The sequence below is a fragment of the Lactuca serriola genome, chromosome 5 (assembly GCF_051521515.1).
Source record: "Lactuca serriola cultivar US96UC23 chromosome 5, Lser_US96UC23_V15, whole genome shotgun sequence".
NCBI classification, from domain to species: Eukaryota; Viridiplantae; Streptophyta; class Magnoliopsida; order Asterales; family Asteraceae; genus Lactuca; species Lactuca serriola.
This window is the reverse complement of record NC_136412.1, coordinates 281,616,052-281,638,374: the sequence shown is the minus strand read 5'-3', so window position 1 is coordinate 281,638,374 and position 22,323 is coordinate 281,616,052.

Sequence of the window (22,323 nt, the reverse complement as noted above, 5' to 3'; positions counted from 1 at the left end):
GTCATGTGTAGGTCCCAAAATCCCTTTGACAGGGGAGCGTTTAGCCTGGGATCTAGCTATCACATTATACCTTATCCCTCAAATAAGGCAGTTGAGTACTGAAGTAGTTATTTATTACAAATGTTACAGTACTCACCAGATTACCCTAGACTTAAGGTAATTAGTACGGTTGTAGTTCGACACTACACCATAGTACTATTTCATTTTCCCATTACATTCACTTCGTGAACATTCGCACGACGCACGGTAATGTAGAAACTATATTTTTGGTTAATGATAGTCAGACTTAGGAAAATACACACTCTTACAAGAGACACACACAGACACTAGATGCCTTGGTAGAAGGCTACATAAAGATCAGTTAAGTCTTGGTAGAAGACTCCCTGTTATAATAGTAGGAATCATAGGGATTTCTAGGGTTTTTCAAACGTTTACAGTTGTTTTACATACATTTTCAATACTTACGATTCACATACATTTTCAATACTTACAATTCATATACATACAAATTAAGACACTAAAATACTTATGATCTCACCAGCTTCAAAGCTGATACTCGCTTTCAAAATTACTTGTATCCTCAGGTCATCAATAAACAGGTATCGATGCAAGGTTTAGAGAAGATGGAGCTCGTTCAAGACTCATCTTTCATTTTGATATATGCTTTAGTGTATATTATAATTTGACAGAACACACTTGTATAATAATTATATTATTAATGCAATGGATGATGATGTTGCTTGTTTACTACTTTTCATTGTTGTGATACTGTACATGACGTCCTCCGCCCTAGAACGTTTCCATCGTTCTTGGTTTTGGGGTGTGACAGATTGGTATCAGAGCATTGTTTATAGTGAATTAAGTATATCAACCCATAAAAGATATACCAACTATAAATACAATGGGATTAAAAATACTCTGACCAATAGTTAATACTTTAAATAATAAAATATTTAATTAATTATACGTGCTGCATTCATACTAAAATCATTGTCACTAGGACAGCACAAAAGAATTACGATTGTTGGGCAACACAGGTGGACTTAGAGACATATAGTCAAAACTGGGATCGTCGCCTATCCGCATAACTCTTCTGGCGACTCTGAGTTGTCAACAACCTCTTCCTGACCTGCTGTATCTGCTCTGTTGTCTGAAGCACTATCTCAGTGCTGCCCATCACTCACTGTGTGACATCCCCAAAATCACGGCCAAAAAAGACCGGTTTGTTTATGCTTTGTTTAAAAATCAGAGTTACATTTTAAATGAAAGTGTTGCGGAATTTGTCCCAAAACAAAAATATGATAAAGATTTATCAAAAGCATTTCCATAGAAATGTATTTCATTAAAAGACTCGGGATGTCATGTTCGTACAGATCAAAAGCATAAACAGTACAATATAAGCCTTACTACATTATTTCATATCTACAGGCCTATATCCGTAATCCCTCGTCCAAAACATCACACCTATGCTCATGCGCCACTACCTGTAATACATAAAACTGAGTAGGTCAGGCTTGGGAGCCTGGTGAGCACATAGGGTTTTCAACCCACAATAAATAAGTTTATTAATTTCATCAATCAACAATAACCCGATTACCCGTTCCCGTTATCCTCACTTTACGTCCCTAAACACCTATCATAAGGGACCTAGCCTAAGGATCATCATCGGGACGGACACTACTGCTAAGGGGATTCCTCAGCAATAAATGTCCTAAAGGCAACCATGTGGGGGATGGAGTACACCGGTGAACACATCGTTCACAAACACCTACAGGTTGCGAGCCTGCTGGTGTTCCACTAGACTGTCTAGAAGAGTCTGTGGTCGTCATCCATACTTCGCTAGATGACAGAAACAACAACATCAACATCGAGGCCTCTCATCATTTTATCACACATAACCTATTACATCTACCCATGTTTTACCCCAACATTTTCGTAGATATAAAATACATATACAGTTTGAATCATTGAAAACATGTATAACAACGTTCATCTAGCATAGATAGCAAGTTTTCAGATAATATGCACACATAGCACGTAATTTATATAAAATACTTCATATCTATGTGTAAGTTGAAAGTAACTATGCACTCACCTGATTAGGTGGTGACTCAGCACTCGGACAGCGCTTCGATACTCTCAAAACGATATTCCTTCGATAAAACCTAGTACCAATACCACTAGGGTTTAGTCTAACGATAACCGCGATTAATTAATAGTCTAGCTATTATTATTATTATATAAGTGTTAAACGATACTTATATAACCCATAATAATAGCCCAAGTAGTTATTATAAGGTCCTAATAACATTACTATATTAAAACGTAAGCTAAACTAAAGATAGGTTAGGCGTAGCTCACTTACAACGAGTTTTCTCGAAAACCGGGCTTCGCTGGAGCAGCGTTCCCGAGCCGAAAGGCTCTTTTCTTGGAACTCCAGGAGCCTCGGGGCTTCCTTCGGGTGCTAGGGGGTTTACCTAGGCTTTAGGGGGGTTAGGATAGGCTAGAGAGAGAGTGTAGAGAGAGAGAAAGAAGTGGGGAAAGGTGTGAGAAATGAGAGAACCCGACACTTCTATTTATAGGGTGAAATCCTGACGGACTCGCCGAGTCGGTTCACTGACTCGCCGAGTCAGTGCCACGTGTCATCATCTGATGGCTTTCCTTGGGGAGAAAGCCTTGGCCCATATTCAGCCACGTCACCCCTTTTGCAGCAACACTCTGCCAACTTCTAAACCCCGTAACTTTCGCATACGAGCTCCGTTTTCGACGTTCTTTTTTTCCACGCGTAGGTAAAAACAAGATCTACAACTTTCATTTAGACTCCGTCGGCTAATTCTTGACCGATCTCAAATTTAACAGTAAGAGGCGTTTAGACTGTTAAATGACCGCGAAGAATTCGTAACTCCATCATACGAACTCCGTTTTCGTCCATCTTTTTACCATTGAGTTCCTATTAATAAGATCTTCAACTCTCATTTAGGTCGCGTAAGCCAAAAACCGCTCGAACAAAAATTCGAGTTTCGGGCCGTGCACTGCTAAGCCGAATCTTAGAAAAATCATAACTTCCTCATACGAAGTCAGATTTGGGCGTTCTTTTTATCGACGTTCTTAGTTTAACATATTCTACAACTTTCATTTAGATTGATAAGGCTAAATCTCACTCTATCGTAAATTCACTATTTACGCTTCCCGGTGCCGTGCCGGTTTTGCCGTAAAACTTCGACGGGCCATAACTTCTTCGTTATAACTCGGATTTCGGCGTTCTTTATATGTACGGAAACCTTGAGACATAGTCTAAAACTTTATGTAGAGATATCGGCCTTATCTCACACTTTAATTTTGACGCTTATTTTTATTCTTTATTTATAATTAAATTGTAAGCACATAAATACACATAATTCACATAATACTCAAATATTTCATCTTTATTACTTCAAAAAGAGTTACAATAGTTTACGTAGACTATTACATTGACAAATATGCTTAGCCCTGAAACCCGGGCGTTACACACTGCCCTACCTCTCCCCAACAGATGGGAGTCCGACACCTCTGCCCATACAACGAATCGAAGGGAGGCATACCAATGCTCGAATGGTGACTGTTGTTATAGGAAAACTCATCCAATGGCAAATACATGTCCCAACTCCCTCGGAAGTCCAGCACACATGCCCGAAGCATGTCTTCGAGAGTCTCAATCGTCCACTCACTCTATCCATCTGTCTGTGGGTGGTAAGCGATACTGAAATGCAGCCTCGTTCCTAACTCCCCGTGGAACTTCTTCGAGAACCTGGAAGTGAAACGTACATTCCGATCTGGCACAATCGAGATCGACACTCCATGCCGCGATACCACCTCCCTCACATACAACTCTGACAGCCTCTCTGCAGAAGAGCTCTCACTGATAGCAAGAAAGTGAGCGCTCTTCGTCAGCCGGTCGACGATCACCCAAATTGCATCGACACCCCTTGCGGTCCTCGACAATTTGGTGATGAAATCCATAGATATATGTTCCCACTTCCATTTGGGAACCTCAAGTGGCCGTAACTTTCCATGCGAACGCTGGTGCTCGGCCTTAACCCAGTGACAGGTCAAGCACCTCTCAACAAACCATGCTACAAACCTCTTCATACAGGGCCACCAATAATCTTTCTTCAGATCTAAATACATCTTAGTGGCACTGGGATGGATCGAGAATCTCAATCTATGCGCCTCCTCCATCAAGGTGGTGCGCGCCCCGCCTGCATACGACACCGAAATCCGACCCTGAAAGGTCATAAGCCTGCCGCTATTGGTAACGAACTCAGGTAACAACCCAATCACCCGCTATCTCTTATGGTTCTCCGGTCTTACGACCTCTTCTTGGGCCTCCCGAATGGTGTCCAACACCGGGGTCATCACTTGCAGTCGCATACAAATGTATCGAATCGGGGCACTCTCCGCCCTACGGCTCAGGGCATCAGCTACGACATTAGCTTTGCCCAGGTGGTACATGATCTCACAATCATAATCCTTTACCACGTCCAACCATCTCCTCTGGCGCATATTCAGATTGGGCTGATCCATCAAGTACTTCAAGCTCTTTGGTCCGTGTATATGGTACACTGAACCCCATACAAATAGTGACGCCAGATCTTGAGGGCGAACACCACTACCCCCAACTTCAGATCGGGGGTGGGATACCTCGTCTCATGAGGCTTCAGGTGCCTCGATGCATACGCTATCACATGCCCCCTTTGCATGAGTACTGCGCCCAACCCCGATAACGATGCGTCACAATACACCACAAAATCCTCCATCCCTTCCGAGAGGGCTAACACTGGGGCTTCGCATACTCTCTGGCGAAGTGTCTCAAATGAGGTCTGCTGCTCCGTACCCCATGAAAAACCAACACCTTTCCGGGTCAACCTGGTGAGAGGCACGACAATCTTAAAGAAATCCCTGATAAATCTCCGATAATAGTCGGCCAATCCTAGAAAACTCCTAATCTCGGTGGGTGATCTCGGCACCTCCGACCTCATAACCGCCTCAATCTTGGCCGGACCGACCAATATCCCATTCTGGTTAACAAGGTGTCCCAAGAACTGGACCTCTCGTAACCAAAAATCACACTTGGAGAATTTTGGCGAAAAGCTTCTCTGACCTCAATACCCTGAGAATCTCTCTCAGATGCTCCTCGTGCTGCTCTCTAGATCTCGAATACACCAAAATGTCATCAATGAACACGATCACCGACCGATCCAACATCAGCCTGCACACCCTATTCATGAGATCCATGAACGATGCCGGTGCATCGGTGAGCCCAAAAGGTATCACCACGAACTCGTAATGCCCATAATGAGTTCTGAACGTCGTCTTCTGGATATCTTCATCCCGCACTCTCATCTGATGATATCCCAACCTCAAGTCTATCTTGGAGAACCAAGACGCTCTCTGCAACTGATCAAACAGATCGTCGATCCTCGGTAAAGGATAACGGTTCTTGACCGTCAACTTGTTCAACTCCCAGTAATCAATGCACATCCGGTTTGAACCATCCTTGTTCTTGACAAAAAGGATCGGTGCTCCCCATGGTGAGCTACTCGGTATAATAAACCCCTTCCCCAGCAGCTCCTGAAGCTGAGAGGATAACTCCTGCATCTCTGGCGGCGCAAGGCGATAAGGCGCCTTGGCGATAGGCACTGCCCCCGGAACCAAATCGATACGGAACTCTACCTGCCTCTCAGGGGGAACACCCGACAAGTCCTTGGGAAAAACATCCGGGAACTCACGCACTATCGGAACCTCATCAATCGAACTTGGCCTCCCAGCGGCCACTCGTGTGTCCATCACATAGGCTACAAAAAACCCGCTGCAGCGCTGCTGTAAACTCTATCTCGCTCTGGCGGCCGAACAAAATGCTGACCCACATTGAGTACCCTCGTTGTACACCGTAAGTACTCCCCCACTAGGGTCTCGTATCGTCATCAACTGACGCTCGCAGTGTATAACAGCCCCAAATCGGCTCAACCAATCCATGCCCACTATGACACACACGTCCCCATTGCAATCGGGACCAGATCTATCGGGAACTCCACACCGCAGATCTCGAGTACACATCCTCGAATCACATCCGTAGCATACACCGCTCGCTCGTCAGCTATAGAAACTCGCAGAGGTCAACTTAGTGCCTCTCGTCGAATACTAATGTGCTGACTAAACGCTAAGGAAACAAATGACTGACTCGAACCCGAGTCAAATAACACTAAACCAGGTATAGAATTCACAAGAAAAGTACCTACGCATATCATAATATAAGCACAACACCTCAAACTCAACATAAATAAATGAAAGAATACATACCAGCCACGACATCTGGCGTTGCGTGGACCTCCTCCGCTGTCAACTGGAAGGCTCTCCCGCGAGCCTTCGGTACCTCAGCCTTCACCAGCTGAACCTCAGTAGTTCGCACGGAGGCAGGGGCAGATCCCTGCTATGCTCCCTATGATGTCCCCCGCAGCTGCAGACACTCGGCCTTCCGATGGCCCGTCCGGTTGCAATGAAAGCAAACCATGAATCCCTTGGGGCAATCCTTGGCTATATGCCCCTCCTTTCCACATTTGTAGCAAGCACCCGATCGATAAACCCCCTCATATCCCTTGTCGCACTTTCCGCAAGTGCGGCCCTTCTGGCCTTCAGATCTCGAACAGCGGGCTGTGCCCGCTTGGCTGCCGGTTGAGACTGTGTCGGCCGCCAATCCATCCCCCGAGACTCGGCTTCCTCCCTGGCCTGAGTCTCCAACTCAATCTCCCTCTTCCGGGCATTTTCCTAGAGCTCGGAAAATGTCCGGTAAGTCGAGTTCGATACGAACTCCTGAATATCCCTCCTCAAAATGCCCAAATACCGGCTCATGCATGCCTGCTCAGTAGACACCTGCTCAGGGCAGAACATCACCGTCTCATGAAACTTCCTGGTAACCACAGTAACATAATTAGTACCCTGCTTGAGGGTCAAGAACTCCTGAGCCAACCGTTCCCTCTCCACTGGGGGAACATACTCTTCTCTGAACATGTTGGTGAACCTCTCCTAGGTCACCTCTGAAATCTCCGCAAGAGTGAAGCTCGCCGTCACGAACTTCCACCAGTCCTTCGATCCCAAGCGAGCTGGTTCAGCGTGAACTGAACCCTCAGATGCTCCGGACATGAACATGTGTAGAAGCATCCCTCGATATCAGAAATCCATCTCATCGCAGCGATCGGATCCTACGTCCCATCAAACTTAGGTTTCTTCGTGTTGCTGAACTCCCAAAACAACAACGAGTCACTTCCCTGAGGCATGGCAGCAGCCACAGCTGCAGCAGCCGCAACCTCAGTCACTGCTACGTATCGCTCATCAAAAGTCTCAATCAATGTGGTCATGATAGACCCAAACATCTCCGGAATCTCGTCTTAGATTACGGTATCCACCTCCTTATGAATCAACCTGCGGATCTCCTCATCACTAACACCACTCCTCTCAGGTGTGTGGAGTGTCCCAACCATGATGTCTCTCTGAAATAAAACATAAAATATCAGAGATCCGCTCGCGCATACTCGCACTCGATAACACAACCCTACTTGTTCCCTAGTACCCTAAGGATTTTTACTTGGATCAGTATTCACCCCAAATCCTCCTCCTTGGATCCCAGATCACAAGTACTCTACATCTCGCTAGCATAGGCTACCCTTCGGTAGACCTCTCATAAGCTCTTCACCGCTACTTACTCACTCTCAAGCATCTAATAGCAGCAGAAATCTTCGTAGGCTAAGGCATCACAAATCAGGCCACTCTAGTCCTAATATGAATACCTAGCCTACTCTAGCATGCATATCGTATCATAACATATCTCATAACACATAATGTAAGGGTAGTTTGGGAAATCATCGTTCGGGCGCTGGCTGATCATTCACACTGCTCCATTCTGCCTTTCTGAAAAAATTTTACTCTCTTAGAAAAATTGTTTATTTTATGAAAAGCTTTCCCAAATCCTCAGTTTGAGTTCAGATACATCCGAATTTGCACCTGAATCCCTCAAACCAAGGCTCTGATACCAAATTGTAACAACGTAAATTTTCAAAACAAATTTTCATTTTTAAATCATATTTTCAATCATCAAAACAATATCAAACAAACTGTATCCAATGTCATCATAACAAAAAAAATCCCAGAATCTCAAAAGATCTCAAATACATAAAATCCTCTCAGTGTCTACGGATCATGCCGACGCCTTCCCACGGTCCTCGCTAGTACCTGAAAGACACAACACAACAACTGTAAGCATAAATGCTTAGTGGGTTCCCCAAAATACCACATACAACACATACGCCTTTCCAGGCTATAACTCTATGGGACCTTCCAGTCCAAGTGTCTCAGGGGACTTCTTTCTCGAATCCCGATAGACCTTCCAGTCCTACCCTTATCGACCTTCCAGTCCGTAACCTCCTGACCTTCCGGTCTATGTCCTCTTGAGCTTCCGGTCTATATCATCTTGACCTTCTGGTCCTTATCATACATAGGATACATAACGCATACATATCACATATCAGCATATAGCACATACATCTAATAGCATATAAGACCTTCCGGTCACACATAGGTACCCTTCCAGGTATAGAAGTGAGAAGACTCACCTCGGGTATCTCGGATAATCTCTCACACAAGAACACTGATCTAGCCCCCGCCTAATCACATAAACAATACTAATAAATAATGGCTCTCAAAGTCTAGATTAAATCCATTCCTACAATCCCACAGAAGGGTAAATGACCTTTTTACCCCTCCCTGACCCAAAAGTCCAAATGTTGACCAAAACCCTAAAAGTCAACGAAAGTCAACCCTCCGGGTTACGTTACGCGTACCAAATCTGTACGCTAGGCGTACCCGGCGACTTCACATAATTAGGGAACGCGATCCCTTATGCTGGATGTAATGGGATTACGCCCCGCGTAACTCCCAGTTTCAGACTCCTTTTGATTTTGGGTCTTAAACTGTTAAGACACACGTCCAACTTTCAGATCTAACTGTCCCTAAGCCTCTTAATCCATAAAGTCGGTGACTTTAAGCCTTTGCATGGCTGTAAAAGTCACCAACACCCATAACATTCCATTTCCAACACTTAAAAGCCCATAACTCAAGCATGACTCCATAATAACGATGAATTTGGGATTTGTATGGATCTACAACACATATATCACTGAAATGGGACAGATCTAGGCCCATGGAGTCCCTTATGCTCATAGAGTCTCCACCTTTGGGACTTTAACCCTAAAAATGGATCATGTAACACCAAACCAAAATAAAGAGGAATGTTTTGAGCTTTGTACCTCTAAGTGAAGCTCCTCCCTTTGAAGAACTCAGATCCAAGCTTGAACTTCAAACCCTAGCCCCCACAAGCACCTCCCTTTGTTCTTCACTAACACACAAAGGCACTTTTAGCTCAAAACACTTATACACAAGCTTTAGGACAAAGGAAATGCTCTCTTAGGGTTTCACTCTCTGATATGGTGGTTGAGGATAAGGCCTTAGCATTCCTTTTATAGTGCACAAGCCACAATTTAGAGTTTGCATCTGGGCCCGCTACGCCCAGCGTAACCCTGGGTACACCCAGCGTACCTAGGCGAGTCCGCGTCCAACTTAAGCGCATGAGTATGCATAGCGTACTCTCCAGTACTCCCAGCGTACTCATTTGCAACATTTTCCACTCAAGGGCTAATTTTGACAACTTGACAAAAGAGAAGGGTTAAATAGTTGTACCTAAATTTCGGGATGTTACAGGACAACTTAGTCACCAAGCAGCCTAAGGAACCTTCTGGAATAAGGCATTGGACGAAAATATGATGATCCTTCATCATAATTCTATCCCCCCTTAGTCTATTAGGTTTCCCAGCCCAAAACACCACTATCACACATTTGACAGTTTATGCCCCTTTATTCAATTAATCTCTTTAAGTCACCAAATTAAATCCTAATTAATTTATGACCAATACTAACTAAATAAATATGATTTCTCCTTTAATATATTATTCTTATAATTTATTAATAAATCATATTATCCTCTCTCTCTCTCTCTCATCAAATTACCTTGTCAAGTTGCTTTGGTGAAGGTAATCCAAAAGGACCATGCACAATCGGGTCATGTACATACCAAATATAGTTACGGGCTTAAACACTAATCCAACAGGAAACCCTTATAATCACAGAGAAAGCCATGGACACCCGAGGGAGTGTTCATACAAAGACTTCATAAACGCCAAACCTAGATCTTTTGATGACACTAAAGGTGTCATTGCCCTCACCCGCTGGTTCGAGAAGACCGAATCGGTGTTTGTAATTTATGCATGTCCCGAAGCTAGCAAAGTCAAATTTGCAGCATGCACTTTGATGGACAAAGCCCTCTCTTGCTAGAACGACCATGTCAAGTCATTGACTCTCCCGGTAGCCAATGCCATGAGCTGGGAAGACTTAAAAGTTATGATGCTGGCAGAATATTGTCCCAGAGGCGAGATACAAAAGCTAGAGCAGGAGCTCTGGAGTCTGATGATGAAGGACTTCGATATTGTTGCTTACACTGCTAGATTCAGTGATCTGGCTTCTGTGTCTCGGGATGATCACCCCAGAGAGTAAGAAAGTGGAAAGGTACATCTGGGGATTAACTGCCCCAACCCAAGGAAACATTATATCTGCCAGTCCACTTACTTTCAACAGTGCCAAGCATCTGGCACAGACACTAGTGGATCATGGAGTTCGTTAAGGCTCCATGACAACCATTCCTGAGCAACCCAAAGAAGGTGGCAGCAAAAAGAAGTTCTGGAACAAACGAAAGGGCCAATCTTCACAAGAGTCCTCAAAGAAACAGCAAACAATGGCAGTCCATGCTGCTACCATTACTTTTGTTGTTCCTGCTGCTCTAGCACCTCCCAGTCGATATGCTGGTAACCTACCAAAGTGCAATAAATACAACTTCCACCACCACGGACTTTGTCGGGAATTGCATTACACCAAATGCAATAGGAAGGGGCATACTACCCGTTTTTGTAAGGCACCGACACAACCAAATGCCCAGGACCCGGGAATTGGAGTAAGCCAGGCCTGCTATGGGTGTGGTGAAACAGGGCACTACAAGAGGGATTTCCCGAAAGAAAGGAATGTTGGTAGTACAAGAAGAGTACAAGTAATGGGATAGGAGGGGGCAGTAGCGGATCCCATGGTAGTCACGGGTACGTTCCTTCTCGATAACTCTTAAGCATGCATACTCTTTGATAGTGGTGCAGAGAGGAATTTCGTCAGCCATAAATTTAAGCACCAACTAAAACAAAAACCACAATCACTAAACGAAACATTCAATGTCGAGATGGCAAACGGGAAGAAAGAGAGCACTAACGACATATTCATAGGCTCTACCCTCACTCTAAACGACCATTCATTTTAAATCGACCTTATGTCGGTCTCCATAACAAAACTTTGACATCATCATCGGCATGGATTGGTTAAGCCCTCATCGTGCGGATATCCTATGTTTCAAAAAATCCATTCGACTTAATTTGCCAAGTGGCGAAACCCTTGTTATCTACGACGACAAACCTAGTACGAACCTTCGGATCATCTCTTGCGTCAAAGCCCAAAAATACTTGCGTAAGGAATACTACGCATTCTTAGCACACGTAGTGAACGAAAAATAGGAAGTAAAATACATCGAGAGCATTCCCGAAGTCAGTAATTTTCCCGACATCTTTCCCGAAGATCTTCCAGGAGTTCCTCCTAAGCAACAAGTCGAGTTCTGAATCGACTTGATCCCTTGAGCTACCCCCGTAGCCAAATCCCCGTATCGCCTTGCACCAGCACAGATTCAAGAACTATCCAGCCAGATAAACGAACCGCTCAGTAAAAGATTCATTAGACCTAGCTCCTTACCCTGGGGAGCACCGGTGCTATTCGTGAATAAGAAGGATGGATTGTTCCGCATGTGCATCGATTACCGCGAACTAAACAAGCTTACCATTTTGATCCGATACCCTCTACCGCGAATAGACGAACTCTTCGATCAACTCCAAGGAGCCAGCTGCTTTTCAGAGATCGACCTAAGATTGGGGTATCACCAATTACGAGTCCATGGGAATGATGTTCCCAAAAAAGCATTCCGAACTCATTATGGTCACTACGAGTTTGTAGTAATGCCCTTTGGACTAACAAATGCGCCCGCAATATTCATGGACTTAATGAATCGGGTATGTCGTCCTTTCCTAGACAAATTCATGATAGTATTCATAGATGATATACTCATCTACTCACGAAGTATGGAAGATCATAGCCAGCACCTAAGACAAGTTCTAGAAACTTTAAGGGTAAAGAAACTATATGCAAAATTCTCAAAGTGCGAGTTCTGGATTAGGAAGGTAAATTTCCTTGGTCATGTGGTCAGCATGGAAGGGATTCATGTGGTTCCCTCCAAAATCAAAGCTATCGAAAACCGGGCGACCCCTAGAACACTAATATAGATTCGTCAATTTCTAGTCAGCGCTGGCTATTACAGAATGTTCATTCAAAACTTCTACATAATCGCTAAACCTCTTACCACCCTGACTCAGAAGGGTGTAACTTTTAGCTTGGGAGAGAAACAAGACACTGCGTTCCAAACGCTAAAGCAAGCCCTATGCAGCGCACCTATCTTGTCCCTTCCTAAAGGGACAAAAGACTTTGTAGTATACTGCGATGCATCAAATCGGGAACTAGGCTGTGTACTTATGCAATGAGGAAATGTTATTGCCTATGCCTCGAGAAGGCTAAAGGCACATGAGGTCAACTACACCACTCATGATCTTGTGTTGGGAGCATTACTATTTGCTTTAAAGATTTGGAGGCACTACCTTTACGGTACCAAGTGCACCATTCTTACCGACCACAAAAGCATTCAACACATCTTTGATCAGAAAGAACTTAACATGAGATAGTGGCAATGGTTAGAGCTACTCAATGATTACGAATGCGAAATTCGCTATCATCCCGGCAAAGCCAATGATGTAGCAGATGCCCTCAGTCGAAAGGAATACCCAGGTCGTAGGGTAAAAGCACTAACCATGACAATCCATTCTCATATGTGCACATAAATCAAGGAGGCCTAGCTAGAAGCCTTGAAGCCGGATAATGTGGCAGATGAAGCCTTAAGAGGAATGAAGAAGAACTTAGAAATCAAGGATGACGAAGTTCGTCACTTCATAAATCGGATCTAGACACCGAAGTTTGGTGGCTACAGAGATGTTGTCATGAACGAAGCCCAAAAAACTCGATACTTTATTCATCCAGGTTTAGATAAGATGTATCTGGATCTCAAGAAACTCTATTGGTGGCCGAACATAAAAGTTGAGATTGCTACCTATGTGGGCAAGTGCCTAACTTACGCCAAAGTCAAGGTAGAATATCAGAAGCCCTCATGTTTACTATAGCAGCCAGTGACACCTAAATGGAAGTGGGAGCGGTTTACACTAGATTTCATAACCAAGTTGCCCAAAACCAAGGATGGTCATGACACCATTTGGTTAATCGCCGATAGATTAACCAAATTCGCTCACTTCCTACCAATAAAGGAAACAAACAGGATGGAGAAATTGACCAGAACTTACATTAGAGAGATAGTACGACTGCATGGTATACCGATATCTATTATCTTAAATAGAGATAGTAGATTCACCTTCCGGTTCTGGTAGTCATTATAGAAATCTGTGGGAACTAGGCTGGACATGAGTATAACCTACCACCCACAAACCAACGAACAGAGTGAGAGAACTATTCAAACCCTAGAAGACGTGTTGAGAGCCTATGTTATCGAATTCGGTAAAGCATGGGATACCCATTTGCCACTTCTCAAATTTTCATACAACAATAGCTATCACACTAGCATCAAGGTTACCCCATTCGAAGCCCTCTATGGTCGTAAGTGCAAATCCCCTCTGTTCTAGGCTGAAGTGGGTGACACGTAACTAGCTAAAGGCCAAGCTCCTGATAGCACTCTCACTGGCCCGAAGATCATTAGATAAACCACAGAAAAGATCATCCAAATCTGAGAACGACTGAAAGCCTTTAGAGACAAACAAAAGAGCTACGCAGACAAGAGACGAAAACCCTTGGAATTCCAGGTAGGTGACCATGTTCTATTGAAGGTCCCACCTTGGATGGGCATGATTCGCTTCAGAAAGCGTGGAAAACTAAATCCAAGGTACATTGGGTCGTTCGAGATTCTTGCTAGAATCGGCCCAGTAGCTTACGATCTTCGTCTACCTAAAGAACTTAATAACGTACACCCTGTCTTCCACATGTCAAACCTAAAGAAGTGTCTATTTGACGAGACTCTTGTGATTCCACTCGATGAAATCGAGATAAAAGAGAGTCTAAATTTTATGGAAGAACTAGTAGAAATCATGGATAGGGAGGTCAAATGAACAAAACAAAGTCGCATACCAAGTGTAAAGGTTCGTTGGAACGCCAAGTCGGGACCTGAATTCATTTGGGAGAGAGAAGATCAGATGCAAAAAAAGTACCTGCATCTTTTCCCTACTCCATGATGTACTCACTATAGAAGAATTTCGGGACAAAATTCCCTCTAACGGGGGGATAATGTAACAACCCGTTATTTTCAAGTCAATAAAAGTCAACGAAAGTCAAACTTGGTAAATAAAAGTCAAAATGTCAATTGGTTAAATTTATAGGGTTTAAATATATCTAATTATGTGTTTTGGAAAAGGAATAAAATGCATTCAAAAATAAAAACCACCTTTTTACTAGAACCGAGAACCTTCGTAGACCCCACCTCCTCAGACTGAAATCAGATTTCGGTCAACACCGAAATCAGCGCCAACCGCAAACAACTTCGGACCGCAAACAGTTCTCGGTCAGGTCCGAAATCTCCCTGCGAAAGTCCCACACGCACACCGAAAATCTCACCTATATATATGTATTCAACTGTGAACATACGTCATTTCTCACTTTCCATACTGTAAAGACCGTCATTTTGCTCTCAAGTATCATCCGAAAACCCTTTAAATCTTCATAAGGTTTTGCCCAAAATCTTCAAACCTTCAACCGAAATCCTTCAAATCTTCATAATTTCATCAAGAACACCAAGAAAACACCAAGAAAACACCAAAAACACCCAACACACCGAAAACACCCAAACAACACCGAAAATGCCTAGAATTCCTTTAAATAATTCCTAAGGCTTTTTATAAGTATTTCTTACATAATTAAGTGTTTTATAACACTTTAATTTATTATTTATTATTTAAATTAATATCTTATTAATTTAAATACAATATCGTGCAAAAATTATTATTAGGATACGACTACGCACACAGATTCTAACCCGAGGATCACCGCTACCACTTCGTATCCAAAGGTGAACACGCATTCGAGGTGAGTTCATACCCCTATGTTTTCACTATTTTTCCATGTTTTAGGGGGGTGGGGGAATACAAGTACAACACAATTAAATTTTGTGTTAACATCCAAAGGCTTTCTAACGATTTCAGACGTTTCAAATTATTTCGACTATTTTTAACTATTGCTTTTACCAAATCACACACACAGATATATATATATATATATATATATATATATATATATGTGTGTGTGTGTGTGTGTGTGTGTGTGATTCAATAGGCTTAGGACTGGTGTTTTCGCCTTAACTCTTGTTCATTGTTTGGTTGTGGGCTTAGGAAAATTCACTTGTCCGATTGTCTTTTTAATTTCAATTATGTATGCCTTATATATATATGAGTATAAAACTTTAAACCTTTGTAACATGCTAAGCAAAGGAGAATTTTTCAGAAATATTTTCATTACAAACGGAACATAAATATAAACTATAATAGGTATAGTTTGGAGAGCACTACACTACTTTCTAAATTTAAGAATTGTTACAATAACATACATACACACTATAACAGGTATAGTTTGGGAAACACTACGCTTTTCTACTAAGTTCAAGATGCACTATATAAGAATAACTATATAAACTATAACATGAATGGTTTGTGGAACATACACACTATTTCATTATTTCAAGAATAGACTACTAAAATAATTATTTAAGTATAATTATCTTACATTACAAGTACACTATTACAATATAATACATTCATTTTCAAGTACAAGGGAACACTATAATACTATACCTAAACTAGTTAATACATGATTACGAGGCACTACTTCATTGTAGCCACTGGAGTACAGGTTAAAGTCCTATATATTATAACCAGAGTCTCCTTGAGAGAGAGCATGAATACCATGTCTTAACTGTTTGCTACAGTTAGGCTGACAGGCCTAGGGTGACAAATGTCATAACATTCCGACGTCTGAAGAACGTCGTGGAGGCCACTAGTCATTTTAGCATGGTTATAAGAAACTCACAATAGTATCAACTAAACCATTGTTTACAGAGCTAACACTACTTCAAGGGTTTTATTTTAATAATAAGACTATAGTACAGTATTTCAAACTACAGCTGGTGAATTCCAGGCATATATACAAAAGGTTTTTCATACAAACACTACTATAATATACTACTTTTCTAGTTTCAGTACATTTCTGAGAAAATAATTACTTATATGGTTTCATTCACTAATAAAACGACTAGTACACTATTACAGAGTACACTAACATACATACTTTTTGGTCTTAAGGCCTAAGACTACATTACATTCACCACAGAAACTATAGGATTTTTTGGGAGAACACACTATCATTTTACAAGATATAAAGAAAGACTTGTAAGACAAAATGCTTGTGAGCTCACCAACTTAAATGTTGATACACTTTCAAAATCAATTGTATTCTCAGGGAACCAGTAGACAGGTACACCCGCAAGTTTTTGAGAAGAAGGAGCTTTATAGAGTCGCGTCGTTATACTTTTGCTATACACTCTTGGTTTCATACAAACAATGTTTGAACACAATGTAAATACTATTATATCAATGAATTGGTTGTTGTTTGCTTTAATTACTATTATACAATTTTAGTGATACTGCTCATGATATCCTCCGCCCTTGAATGTTTCCATCGTTCCGGTTTAGGGGTGTGACAAATTGGAATCCATTTTTAATTGGATGTTCTTTGGTATTGATAGCTCGGGGATTTGTCAGACCAATCGCCAGAGATTTATTTGTGTGATTCAACATTTCGAGGTGATTTTTCCTCCCCATGTTTAGCGGGTCGAAGGTTCCAATGCCGACCCTGTATCTGTTATGTTAGAATACTCGTTGTCTATGTGACACTTGTATGTGTATGTGCTTGTATGCTTACTGGGTGGGGCCCGATGGTTATTTTGTATGCTATTACCTGTTATGCTTATATGAATTGTATGTTGTTGGGGCCCATTATGCGAGTCTGTTCAGGCATGTTATACTCATTAGGCAGGGCCTGTTATACGAGTTTAGGCGGGGCCCTTCATACTCTGTGGGCGTGGCCCCGTTATGCTAGTGTGGGCAAGGCCTAATACACTCATTGGGCGGGGGCCCGTTATGTGTTATGTATGTATGTATGGTATGTGGTATGTTTGGGAACTCACTAAGCTTTGTGATTACAATTTTTAATTTGTGTTTCAGGTACTTCTGGTTCCAAAGGGAAGTGATCGGGATGATTGCGTGTCACGCACCACCTGGTTCCGTATCTTATTGATTTACTCTAATATGATATGTTGATCGATATATTTGTTTATCTAGATTTTTATGATGATGTATTTGGGATATCGATTTTATTAAAATAAAAATGAAATTGTTGGGTCTTATTTTTGGGATGTTATAAGTTGGTGTCAAAGCCTTGGTTTTAGGGATTCATACATACTCTTGGGTGTGTCTGAACTTAAACTGTGGATTTAGTAAAGTTTTTCAAAAATGAAAAATGATTTAAAAAGGAAAACAAGTTTTCTAATTCAAGAAAGGGTGTGGTATATTCAATAAACTAAGCTCAAGTAAGTTACCCAATATACCCATACGTTTTATTTGATATGATTTGATCTATGAATCGCATGCTAGTTAGGGCTAAGGATCTGCTCAATATTTTCATGGGAGAATGATAGGAGAGATTCCTTTGTATTCTTGTTGTATGAGCTTGTAGACTTGCAAGCTAGTACTAATCAGTCAGTGATAGGATAGCCTGATTAGCTGATGTTTGGTTCTGATTACTTGATGCTCGAATATTGCTTGCTTTTTGATTTAAGGAGTTCTCACTAACTTCAGCTAACTAGTGATCAAATATGCTAAGTTACATATTATGGGAACAAAATAATTTTAGAAGGTTAGGTTTTAACTATGTTTCACAACTCTTGTTTGAGTCCAACTGTTGTAGTACGAGACCTTTCAAAGAAAAATTATCTGGTTTTAGTGATATGTAATTGTATTTGTGAGCTAGTTAGAGGATGTTAGTGGGAGTTCCTTTTGCAGTTGATGAAGGAGAGTGTCGTGGAGTCGCCCTAGGAATGTCTAGGATGGGATCTAGTGATGGGAGTCATGTTTTGATGAGGGTTGATTATATGGATAAAAGTTGACTTGGAGGAATCGAGGGAATTTTTGAGGAACGTATGGATATATGTGAAAGGTATTATGGTCCCGTACTGGAAGCAAAGGATCCGTACTCGGGTCAAGGAGGGTCGTGATGAAACCAGAAAGCTTGTACTGTTGTGATCCCTGGATATATTTTGATGTGTACTATGATGGTTTATATGCTCTATTTCTAGTATGGTGACATTATGAGGCAGACATGTTGGCAATTCTGGTGTTGGAGAGGGTTCGGGCTCAGGTTCTAGAGCCGGGCAGCTAGATGATCAGACTAGGGAGTTCATCTTGTCTGAGATTATGCGTTGCATTCTTGAGTAGACTCAAGTGATCTTTGGCACGGTCAAGGAGGGTATTCTGGAGATTTTGGATGAGCAGTTTAGTGCCCTTCGTTCTGAGATGTTAGCCTTGGTGGGGGCACGTTGATTGACCTTCAGGGAGTTTCGGGCACGTGGAGCTCTGGACTATCATGAGGCGAAAGACCCGATAGCGAGCAAAAGGTGGTTAACGGATGTTGCTAACACCTTCCGCACCAGCAATTGCCCCGAAGAGGCAAAGATCAGACTTGCCTCCTGTCTTCTGAATGACAGGGCACAGGATTGGTGGGAGGAGGTCGAGCATGCAGTGGGTGATAAGGCTATTGACTCGATGAACTGGGATGATTTTGTGACCAGGTTCAAGGATGAGTTCGTACCGGTGATTAAGGAGCAGCAACTGGCATGAGAATTTCAAGATCTCCGCCAGACTACTGAGATGGTAGCTGAGATCATCGCAATGTTTCAGGAGAGGGAACTTTTGGTTCCGCAATATGTGGCAGATGAGGAGATGAAGAAGGCTTGGTACCATGAGATGTTGAGGAGTGAAATTTGGCAGTTTGTGAGTCGATCCAACTGCAAGATGCTAGAGGAGATGATAGCGAGTGCGAGAGAGAGAGAGAGGGAGAGAGAGAGAGAGAGAGAGAGAGATTGATCTTGAGATTGAGAGGAAGAGGAAGTCGGATGGGTTCAGGCATCAGGGGGTTCGGGCAAGAGGCCCAAGGTTATTGATATAAGAGGGAAGGGACAGTAGGCATGAGGCTACTGTTGCAGGACTCACGATGGGGCGTACAAGGTGGGTGGTTCTGGCTACTTCTAGTGCGGCCAGACTAGTAATATTAGTAGGTATTATACTGCTAGAACCACCATCACCATGGTATCTGATCTGATTTGCTTTCATTTAAATCAGAGGGGCCACAAGAAGGCCCATTATTCGAGTTTATCTACAGCTGGACAGGTGTCAGCACCCACTCCTATAACTCTTCAGATTATTGACAGCCGTCAGGGCCGACCAGATGCACCTGTGGTGAAGAGCAGAGCCTTTCAATTGATAGAAGAGGAGACTCGCGCGACACCAGATGTGGTGACAGGTATATATCTTTTCCGTATCTATTTATGTATATTGAATTGTTTCTTATATTTATGTGTTTTATTTTAGGATCGTTCCTCATGAACAATATTTCTGCTTTGGTATTTTTTGATTCGGGGGCTACCCGATCTTTTGTATCGCTTGTGCTTAGCAAGAGGTTTGTTGGAGCTCTGGGGCAGTTGGATTGTCCTCTAAATGTCGAGACCGCTGATGATAGGTCTGTTCGGGTTGTGAGGGTTCATCGGGGTTGTACTCTTTAGTTATTTAGCGAGCAGTATCCGTTCATTTGGTTCCCATTCCTTTATGTGGGAGCAAGGTTATTACGGGTATGGATTGGTTGAGCCCTAATAAGGCAGTGATCGATTGTGAGCAACAGTTAGTTCAGGTCCAGACCCCAAATAGGGAAGAGTTAGTGGTTCATGGGGAGAGATCTCAACATGGGCTGATTTTGTGTTCAGCAGCGAGGGCCAGACACTATCTTTAGTACAGTTCTTACGGGTTATGTTGCCTATGTTATGGATACCCAAGATAAGGGTAAGGCAACCGTGAATTAGGTGCCAATTGTGCGGGATTACCCAAATGTGTTTTTGGAGGATTGGCATGGGTGCCTCCGTAGAGGCAGGTTAAGTTCAAGATTGATCTGGTTCCTGGTGTGGCTCCGATAGCCAAAGCATTGTATCAGTTGGCTCTTCCCGAGATGCATGAGTTGTCTATAATTCCCCAGGAGTTATTAGACAAGGGATTTATTCGACCGATCAGTTCGCCTTGGGTAGCACCAATGTTGTTTGTGAAGAAGAAGAAGAAGAAGAAGAAGAAGAAGGATGGGTCACATCGTTTGTGCATTGACTACCGGGAGCTGAATAAGGTAATGGTGAAGAACCGTTATCCACTTTCGAGTATTGATAATCTTTTTGACCAGCTTCAAGGTGCATCTTGGTTCTCCAAGATTGATTTGTGATCGGATTATCGTCATATGAGGGTTAGGGATGAGTATGTGCATAAGGCAACTTTCTGGACTTGTTATGGTGATTATGATTTCGTGGTGATTCCTTGTAGGCTCACCAACACTCTAGCCATGTTCATGGATCTCATGAACCACATATACAGACCGATGTTGGGTCAGTTTGTGCTTGTGTTCATTGATGATATCTTGGTTTATTCCAAGACTCAGGAGCAACACGAGGAGAACTTGAGGGAAGTACTGGAGACTTTGAGGAGGAAGATACTTTTCACAATGTTCTCCAAGTGTGAGTTATGGTGGCATGAGGTGCAGTTTTTGGGGCACCTTGTCAACCAGAATGGTATTATGACCGATCCGGCCATAGTTGAGGTCGTGATGCAGTGGGAGGTTCTGAGGTCTCTATTTGAGATTTGGAGTTTTCTTTCTTTGGTGGGTTATTATTAGAGATTCATCCTGGATTTCTCCATGATAGTTGTTTCTATGACTCTACTGACAAAGAAGACGGTTACATTTCGCTAGGGACCTGAGCAGCAGGTAGCTTTTGAGACCTTGAGACAGCGGTTGTGCGAGGTACTGATTTTGACCCTGTCGGAGGGTGTTGAGGATTTTGTGGTATATTTTGATGCATCGATCACAGGATTAGGACAATTTTGATGTAGAGGGGACGCGTAATCGCTTACGCTTAGAGATAGCTGAAGCCTCATGAGGCAAATTATCCGAAATATGATTTGGAGTTGGGGGTCGTGGTTTTTTGCCCTCAATATTTGGCAGAATTACCTCTATACGGTATATTGTACTATTTACAAAGGTCACAAGAGCCTGATGTATTTGATGGATCAGTCGAATCTGAATATAAGGCAGCACCAGTATGTAGAGCGGTGCTTGACTTGCAGGAAAGTCAAGGACGAGCATCAGCGACCTCACAACAAGATGCAATCGTTAGAGATTCCCGTATGGAAATGGGAAGATATTACCATGGATTTAATCAAGAAGCTACTGTGGGCTGCATGCGGAGTGGATTTGATTTAGGTCATCATGGATTAGTTGACCAAGAGCGTGCATTTCATCCCAATTCAGGAGAGTATTTCTACATATGAGTTGGTTGGGATATATATTAGGGAGGTTGTGACATGTCATGGGGTGCCAGTACCAGTGAATTCTAACAAAGACGTCTAGTTTACTTCCGGGTATTAGAAGAGGTTTCATCAGGAGTTGGGCACTCATCTCCACTTCAACACAACGTTCAATCCGCAGACCGACAGTCAAAGTCAGCGGACTATTTAGACCCTAGAGGATATGCTGAGGGCGTGTGTTCTGGATTTCGGTGGGAGTTGGATACGTATCTTCCGTTAGCTGAATTTTGGTATTAGAGCAGTTATCACGCCAACATTGATCTACCTCCTT